The sequence below is a fragment of the Setaria italica genome, chromosome III (assembly GCF_000263155.2).
Source record: "Setaria italica strain Yugu1 chromosome III, Setaria_italica_v2.0, whole genome shotgun sequence".
NCBI classification, from domain to species: Eukaryota; Viridiplantae; Streptophyta; class Magnoliopsida; order Poales; family Poaceae; genus Setaria; species Setaria italica.
Window position 1 is genome coordinate 15,086,136 of NC_028452.1, and position 8,048 is coordinate 15,094,183.

Below are 8,048 nucleotides of genomic sequence, written 5' to 3' on the forward strand. Positions count from 1 at the left end.
TTCGTCTCGCGATTTAGCCTAGGGATTGTGCAATTAGTTTTGTAATTAGACTATGTTTAATACTCCTAATTAGTGTCCAAACATCCGATGTGACAGGTGCTAAAATTTAGCACCTGCTACTCAAACACCCCCTATCTCTCCAACCTATCACTTCTTCACATGAACCCACTTCTTCACGTGGGCTCGTAATAATTTTTATGTTTCTCTAACCTTTCCATCCCTTCCCTTTTCCCTCCTTTCGTGTCTCTCTCAACCGGCAGCGCCGGCCGCAGGGGCGGAGCTAGGATTTGAGATAGGGGGGCAATGGACAAAATAACGTAGAACCGATAATAATGTGAGCTGGTTTTAGTCACATATAATGATACGATAAGAATAGGTTTCACAAGTCTTAACCAAAATAAATTTACATATCTATCAACTTAAATTTAGCTCTTCGACTAGCAGTAAGATCGTACGCTGTAATAATATCATCAGTACTGATTGATGCAGTCAATTCCTTCTCAATATAAATTACCAAACAATCTCGCAGAAATCCATCACCCATTGTACATCTGAGACGCGTCTTCGCAAGTTTCATAGCTGAAAAGCATCTTTCAGTGGTTGCAGTTGATACTGGAAGAGTTAATACTAATCTTAACAACCTGTCCACCATAGGATAAGATGAATATTTTCCTATTTTAAATAGTCCACTTGTTAGATCAGCAAGTGTTGATAATTCCTTTAGTTCTGGACTGTTGCATACATCAATTTGAAAATGTGCAATTGAGCTCTTTCTTGACTTGAGAAATTAGTAGGATAATATTTTTCCACCAGAGTGCATATATTCTCTATGTTGAATGTGCCCAGCCTAGGATCCAAAGAAGCACAAAGGGACAAAAGCTCTGTCGCTTGAGAACTGAATCGGTCTTCTAACTCTGCTAGTTGTTGATCAATTGCAACATTAAACACATCTACTTTGTAATGGTGAAAGGCTGTGGTGCTGTCATTCTTGTTTCGAGATTTAGTCACATCAACATACCTACAAAATGGGAAGATATTGATTAATTGATGAACAAGTACAATTTCATAAAAGAATAAATAATTGGGGGAAAACATACTTCTTACTCAGATCCGGAATATCAATATCGTGCTTTCCACAAAATGATTTGACCTCCTCAAGAAGAGGTTCCTGGCCATTATTTCGCAACTCACCAAGCAACACTTTTGTGGTAGAAACAGAATCCACCGCATTTAAGATATCAATGCTCTTTTTTTGGAGTATCTGGCACAACACATCAGTGATCTTCATAATCTTTTCCATTAGGAGTAGAATAAATACAAAATCAAATGTGACAATGATTCGTAAGGCACCACTGGCATCTCCCCGAGAATACTTCGAAACTGAACGATCATTAGCAATGTTGCGTAGGACTGAAACTGTGGCACCAAATATTTTCTTTAAGCTTAGAATAGACCTATAGTGACAACTCCATCTAGTATCCCCTGGCCTCTGTAGGGAGGAAATCTGATTTGCCCCTCGCCCTGTGTCAAGCTCTCCCAATTTAATTTCATGAGCAATTTCCTCTGCTTGTTTTGGTAGCAACTCATCATTGCGCTTAGGAGAAGCACTAACAATATTTATGATAAAATTTGCAAGATGAAAAAAATTGTGTACCTCATGTACCTCCCTTTATGCTGCTACGAGGGCCAACTGAAGCTGATGAGCCATGCAATGAATATAATATGCATATGGGCACTCATTGAGAATTAAAGCTTTCAATCCGTTCCACTCCCCTCTCATGTTACTGGCTCCATCATAACCTTGACCTCTTATATCTTGTGTGCTTAGGCCATTAGCTGAGAGGACAGCACAAATTGACTCTTTAAGTGTCAAAGCTGTAGTATCACTAACATGGATCAGATCAAGGAAATGCTCCTTTATAAGGCCTTTCTTGTTAACAAATCGGAGGACTATCGCCATTTGCTCTTTTTTGGACTCATCTTGAGCCTCATCAACCATTATGCAAAATTTGCTATTACCAATTTCTTCTCTAATTGATTTCTGCACTTTTCGAGCAAGTATGCTTAGAATTTCCTTTTGGACATCAGGTGAAGTGTATTTTGCATTTTTGGGAGCATTTTCCAACACAACCTCATTAACCTGCGTGTTATAGGAAGCCAAAAGCTTGACCATTTCAAGAAAATTAGCTCTGTTTAAGGAATCCGGAGATTCATCATGGCCTCTAAAGGGACAACCTTGGAATATCAACCACCTATAAGTACATAAAAAAAGCAAGTTAAATTTAAATACTGCAGAAAGAAATGAGAAATTGATCTTATTACCTAATGCAATCAATCGTAGTTGCAAGCCTCCGTCTCCCTTTTGCAACCATTATTTCTTTTTGTTTAAAAATCACATTGTCAATTTGAGCCATTGTGTTCTTAAGACTATTAAAACACCAAACAGAATGATTGTGGGCTGAGCCGGCATCTCCCATGTGTTTTAGAAAAGAACATTCATTTCCACAATTAACTTTCTTCCAGTTCTGAAACCCCTTTACTATGAATGTATCTGATCCAACTTTCCCAAATGGCTTCTTGGAAAATAAAAAACATGGCAGACAGTAAGCACGATCTGTATGAGGTGAATATTCTAGCCAAGTAAATTGCTTGAACCAGTTACTCTGAAATCGACGACGATGAGCTAATTCACTAAGTGGGTAATCTGCCAACACAGGTTGATATGGACCCTTTGAAATATAAAATCTCCGAGCTTCATCTTGTTGATCAGCTGACAATTCCAATATTTGAACACGTTTATCAGGGTCTCTCTCAAATCTAGTAGCAACAACTGGTGGATGCTCAGCAACCTCGGCTTCGATTGGTTCAGCGGTAGTAGCAACATTACTCTGATTATTAGGATTTTGTACATGATCATTATGAGTTTCCCCTTCCAGATTAGGAGCACTCGAACCAATAGGCTTAAAAAAAACTATCGATGGTCTTTCTCTTCTTCATATTGATTATATCTGTACACGTATCATGAAATAAATAAACAAAAAAAATCCCAAAATCTATAGCCTAAAAAAATTGTGAGAAGAGAAAACAATGTGAATTAGCAAACGAAACAGAGACAAACAATACTTGATGCTACCTGCTGCGCGTCTGGGCACTTGATGGCTTTTCCTTGGCCAATTGTGTCAGCCTGTCAGGCATCAGGCACTTGATTGCTTTTCCTTGGCCGTTTGTCCCTTGATGCTCTCGATTCCTTATCTTTTTTTGACCAGCGGCGGCGGCAGGAAAAGAATACACGAACGCACGAATGGAGGGGGCGGCGACTGGGACTCGCGCCTGGCATCTAGCTTTTGCTGCAAGAGGAGACCTAATTTTTTTAATTGGGCCAACTGCAACACCCAACCAGGCAGACCCAGGCTAGGCGGGTGACACCGTGACGCCAGGGGGTGCCAGGCAGCCTGAGCCCATACCGATAGGCAGTGATGCCCGACAGAGTCAAGCGGTGCTAGGCCCCCCTACCCCCCCTCCCTCCACCACTGGCCGGCCGAACCCAATAGGCGGCCACGCTAGCGTGGGTGGCAGCGGCCGACTAGGAGGAGCGGTGAGGGCCGGCCATGCGTGGTGCAGCATCTAGGCACGGGCAGCGACCAGGCCAAGCACGGGCCCGACGGCCGGCTAGGAGCCGATGGCAAGCGGTGAGCGAGCCGAGGGGGCGAGCGGCGGGGCCAAGCACAGGCAAAGCTTGAGTTCCTGGTAGGCATCGGATTGCCGCGCGTGCCCCTCATCATGCCACCTCCAAAACGACCCCTCCACGGACTCCTCAAAACTCTAGCTCGAGTTCAACAACTTCCGCGTGGTGACCACGAGGCCAAGGTCGACGCCTCTTCATGGAAACCCACTCAATTTAGATTGGGAAAATCGCGATAGAGATCGCCGGGAGTGGTAAGGGTATCTCTGATGCTGATTTTGTCATGACCATGATGCTAAGGACGTTGAGGAGACGAAGTTGGACAAATACATTTTAGAGCTTGTGTGTTATAGACTGTGTAGTGGGCCCGAATGCCGGTGTCGTGTGGGGGTTAAAGGGGTACTGTGCCATGTAATCAAACAACGATTGTTTATCCAAAATACAAAGTCTGGTTCAGGGGTTCAGGGTTCACCGCTTTTCCCCGTCCCCAAATTCGTTGTGCTTGTCCTACTCACGGCGGTGGCGGCTCGCCGGCGGCCACGGGTGTGTCAAGTGGTATCAGATTCATCGATCCTCGGCACGTTGTTGCGGTAATTCCGATAAACCGTCGATTGACTTCGCAAATGCGGCGGTAGGGTGAGATCGGGTCTTATGCCGCGCAGAACTAGCCATTACCCTTGATTTCCCTGTAATTCCTTCGCACGCGAGTCGATTTGTGGGGAATTCTGCTTCAGCCGATCGATTTTACTGGCGAATCGCTTTGGTGTGGTTATCGCGCTGCGCCTGGATTTGTTCCTCATTCTGTTCTCTGGTGGCGCGGGTGTCGGGTTCGTGGGGATTTCTGGAGGCGAGTGGCGGCGGTAGACAAAAAAGATCATCAAGCATGGGTGCAGGGTTAACTCCTTTAATGCCTATTCGTAGGGTTCAGTTGGTGATTGCAGTATCCCCTCGGCTTGGAGCAGTGCCCTGCATGCCTCTGATTGGAGGTAACATCAACACGCTTTGCACTTTGCTTGGCTTCGGGTGCAGTCACTACAGCTCCTCCTAAGCCCTCGGTGCAGACCCGTTTCGTGTTGTCGAAGATGGAGGAACAAGCCAAGCGAGATGATGCTCGGTGGGATCAGGTCACTAAGAGTTTGGATTTGCTCTTTGCGAAGGTTGGGGAGATCGATGTCAATCAACACAAATTGGATACTAGATTCAACATGACCACGAAGGTGCTCGAGCAAATGCTCAAGGCTCAGCAATTATTGGCTAAACATATGGAGAGTACAGGCTAGGCTGTGGCACAGCTGACGCTAGCACAGATGGCAGCACGACAAGAACCACAGAGCCCCACTTCTCAAGATGCTTCAATGGACCAGCCATTCTACCACCACACACCTAAGGAAGCACCTACAAACTGAGGTACCAAGTTTGAGAGTCACTCAGGCACAAAAGCACGTGAAGACAGATTCAACTCTAGAATGGTTATGCCCAAGATGACATTTCCTCAATTTACTAAGAAAAACCCTTGTATTTGGAAGGATAAGTGCCAAGACTATTTCAAGATTTTTGATATTCCAAAGAGCATGTAGGCTACTTATGCTTCTATGGATATGGATGATAATGTAGCAAAATGGCTGCAAATGTATAAGAAGAAATATAGCTTGGGAGATTGGGATACTTTCATTCAAGCAGTGGAGGCCAAGTTTGGAGATAATGACTACAGGGAAGCTCTTACTCAGTTACTTGAACTGCAGCAAACTAATTCTTTGGAAGAGTACATTTTACAATTTGAGGACCAGCAGTACTAGATTACAATGCACAATAGTGAATTGGGTGATCTCATTTTTGTTACACGGTTTATCATAGGTCTCAAATTGGAGGTAGGGAATGTGGTGCAGTCTCAAGTCCCAGCAACCATGGAGAGAGCCATTTTGTTAACTAAGATACAACAACAAGTAGTTGACAAAGGGAGATCAAAATGGCACAAAACAAGTAGCGCAGCCAAATAGATACAACAGTTCACCAAAGAGGACACCAGAACAACTACTTAGTCTAATGCATTGTGGAGAGAAAGACAGACCAGAGACTATAGGAGAGCAAATGGACTCTATTATTTTTGTGCTGAACCTTTTGATGCTGCCCACAAAAATGTATGTACCAAGAGATCTCAACCACAAGCTGAGGCCAATGCTTTAGCACTTAATGATCTGGATGTGGTGTTAACAGAAGAAGTACTCAATCAACTAGCAATAGAAGATGCTCTTGCTACAGACTTCTGTCAATTGTCACTAAATGCTATTGCTGGCATAGGTATAGGTGATACAATGAAAGTTAGAGCACTAATGAATAATAAATTCATGCTCATCCTTATTGACAGTGGCAGTTCACACAGTTTTGTCAGTCAGATTTTTCTATACATAGTGGGGATTTCTGCTTTGCCCACAGTACCAAGACAAGTAAGGCTGGCCAATGGGGAAATTCTTGTAACATATCATTGGGTACCCAAGCTAGAGTGGTGGACCAATGGTCATACATTACACACCGACATGAGGATCTTACCATTGGGGGTTTATGATGCCATATTGGGTTATGACTGGTTGTCATCACATAGTCCTATGGAGTGCCACTGGAAGAACAAAACTCTGCAATTCACTGAACAAGGCCAACAAATTATCCTACAGGGAGTTCAAACACCAAAACACCATCTTCAAGAAGTACCACTGCAGCAAGTGCTAAAATGGAACCAAGGAAATGATATTTGGGCTATGGCTGTTGTGGAAACACTACATTCTCCACAGCAAGGTGAAAATATCCTAGAAGTGCAGAATTACTTCAGGAGTTTCAGGATGTATTTCAAGTGCCAACTACCTACCTCCATCAAGATTCTATGATCATCAAATCCCACTACTCCCAAATTCTATACTAGTTAACTCCAGACCATATAAATATTCACCTCAGCACAAAAATGAGATTGAGAAATAGGTTAAGGAATTGTTGGAGGCTGGCCTGATCACTCATAGTACTAGTCCCTTTGCTAGCTCAATACTGTTAGTGCTGAAAAAAGATGGCAGCTGGAGGTTTTGCATTGATTACAGGAAGCTATACTCCATTACTATCAAAAATCGATTTCCAATACCTTTGATTGATGGGATTCTGGATGAGTTGGCTGGTACCCAATACTTCACAAAGCTTGATATGAGATCTGGTTATCATCAAGTAAGAATGAAAGAAGAAGATAAATAGAAGACAACCTTCAAAACTCATCAAAGACACTACTAGTCCAAGGTAATGCCTTTTGGCTTAACCAATGCCCCAGCAACATTTCAGCGTATCATGAATGAGGTTTTGGCTCCATTTCTACGAAAATTTATTATGGTGTTCTTAGATGACATTTTGGTATATAGTCCACGTTGGAAGCATATATTACACATCTAACTCTAGTCCTTCAAAAATTAAGAGATAACAAGCTCTACATGAAGGCCAATAAATGCTCTTTTGCACAAACACAGCTAGAGTATTTGGGTCATATTATTTCTGCTCAGGGAGTAGCCATAGACCCCAGTAAAACTGCAGATATGTTGAAGTGGCGTGTTCCAACAATAGTCACTGAGCTCAGGGGATTTTTGCTTGCAAGACCATTGACACAATTGTTAAGGAAAAATCAATTTGGCTGGAATGACCAAGCTCAACATGCTTTTGAAGCTCTCAAGCAAGCTATGTCCTCCACTCCAGTGCCGGCTTTGCCTGATTTCAACCAACCATTTATTATTGAGACTGATGCATGTGAAGGGGGAATTGGGGTAGTGCTGATGCAAAAAGATCAACCGGTGGCTTTTCTTAGTAAGGCACTATCCAACCAGCACAAACATCTCTCTATATATGAAAAGGAATTCTTGGCATTAATTATGGCAGTGGAGAAATGGAGGTAATATTTACAGAATCAAGAATTCATCATCAGAACCGACCACAAAAGTCTAGCCTATTTGACTGAACAAAATCTCCATTCAGAGATGCAGAAGAAAGCTATGGCCAGGCTAATGGGTCTGCAGTTTAAAGTGGTGCATAAAAGAGGAAAAGAAAACATGGCAGCAGATGCCCTCTCCAGAATGCCTCATCTATTTTCTCTGCAAGCTATTTCTTTTGCTCAGCCAGATTGGATTTAGGAGTTGTTGAATTCCTATGCTACTGACTCTATAGCTCAATAGTACTTGGCTCAATTGGCCATTCAGAGTCCTAATCCACAGGGGTTCACTCTAGATAAGGGAATCGTTAGATATCAAGGTAAATTGTGGGTGGCCAACAACTCTACTCTTAGGATAAAAATCATTATTGCATTGCATTCTAGTGCTATTGGTGGGCATTCAGGCATCCAAGCCAG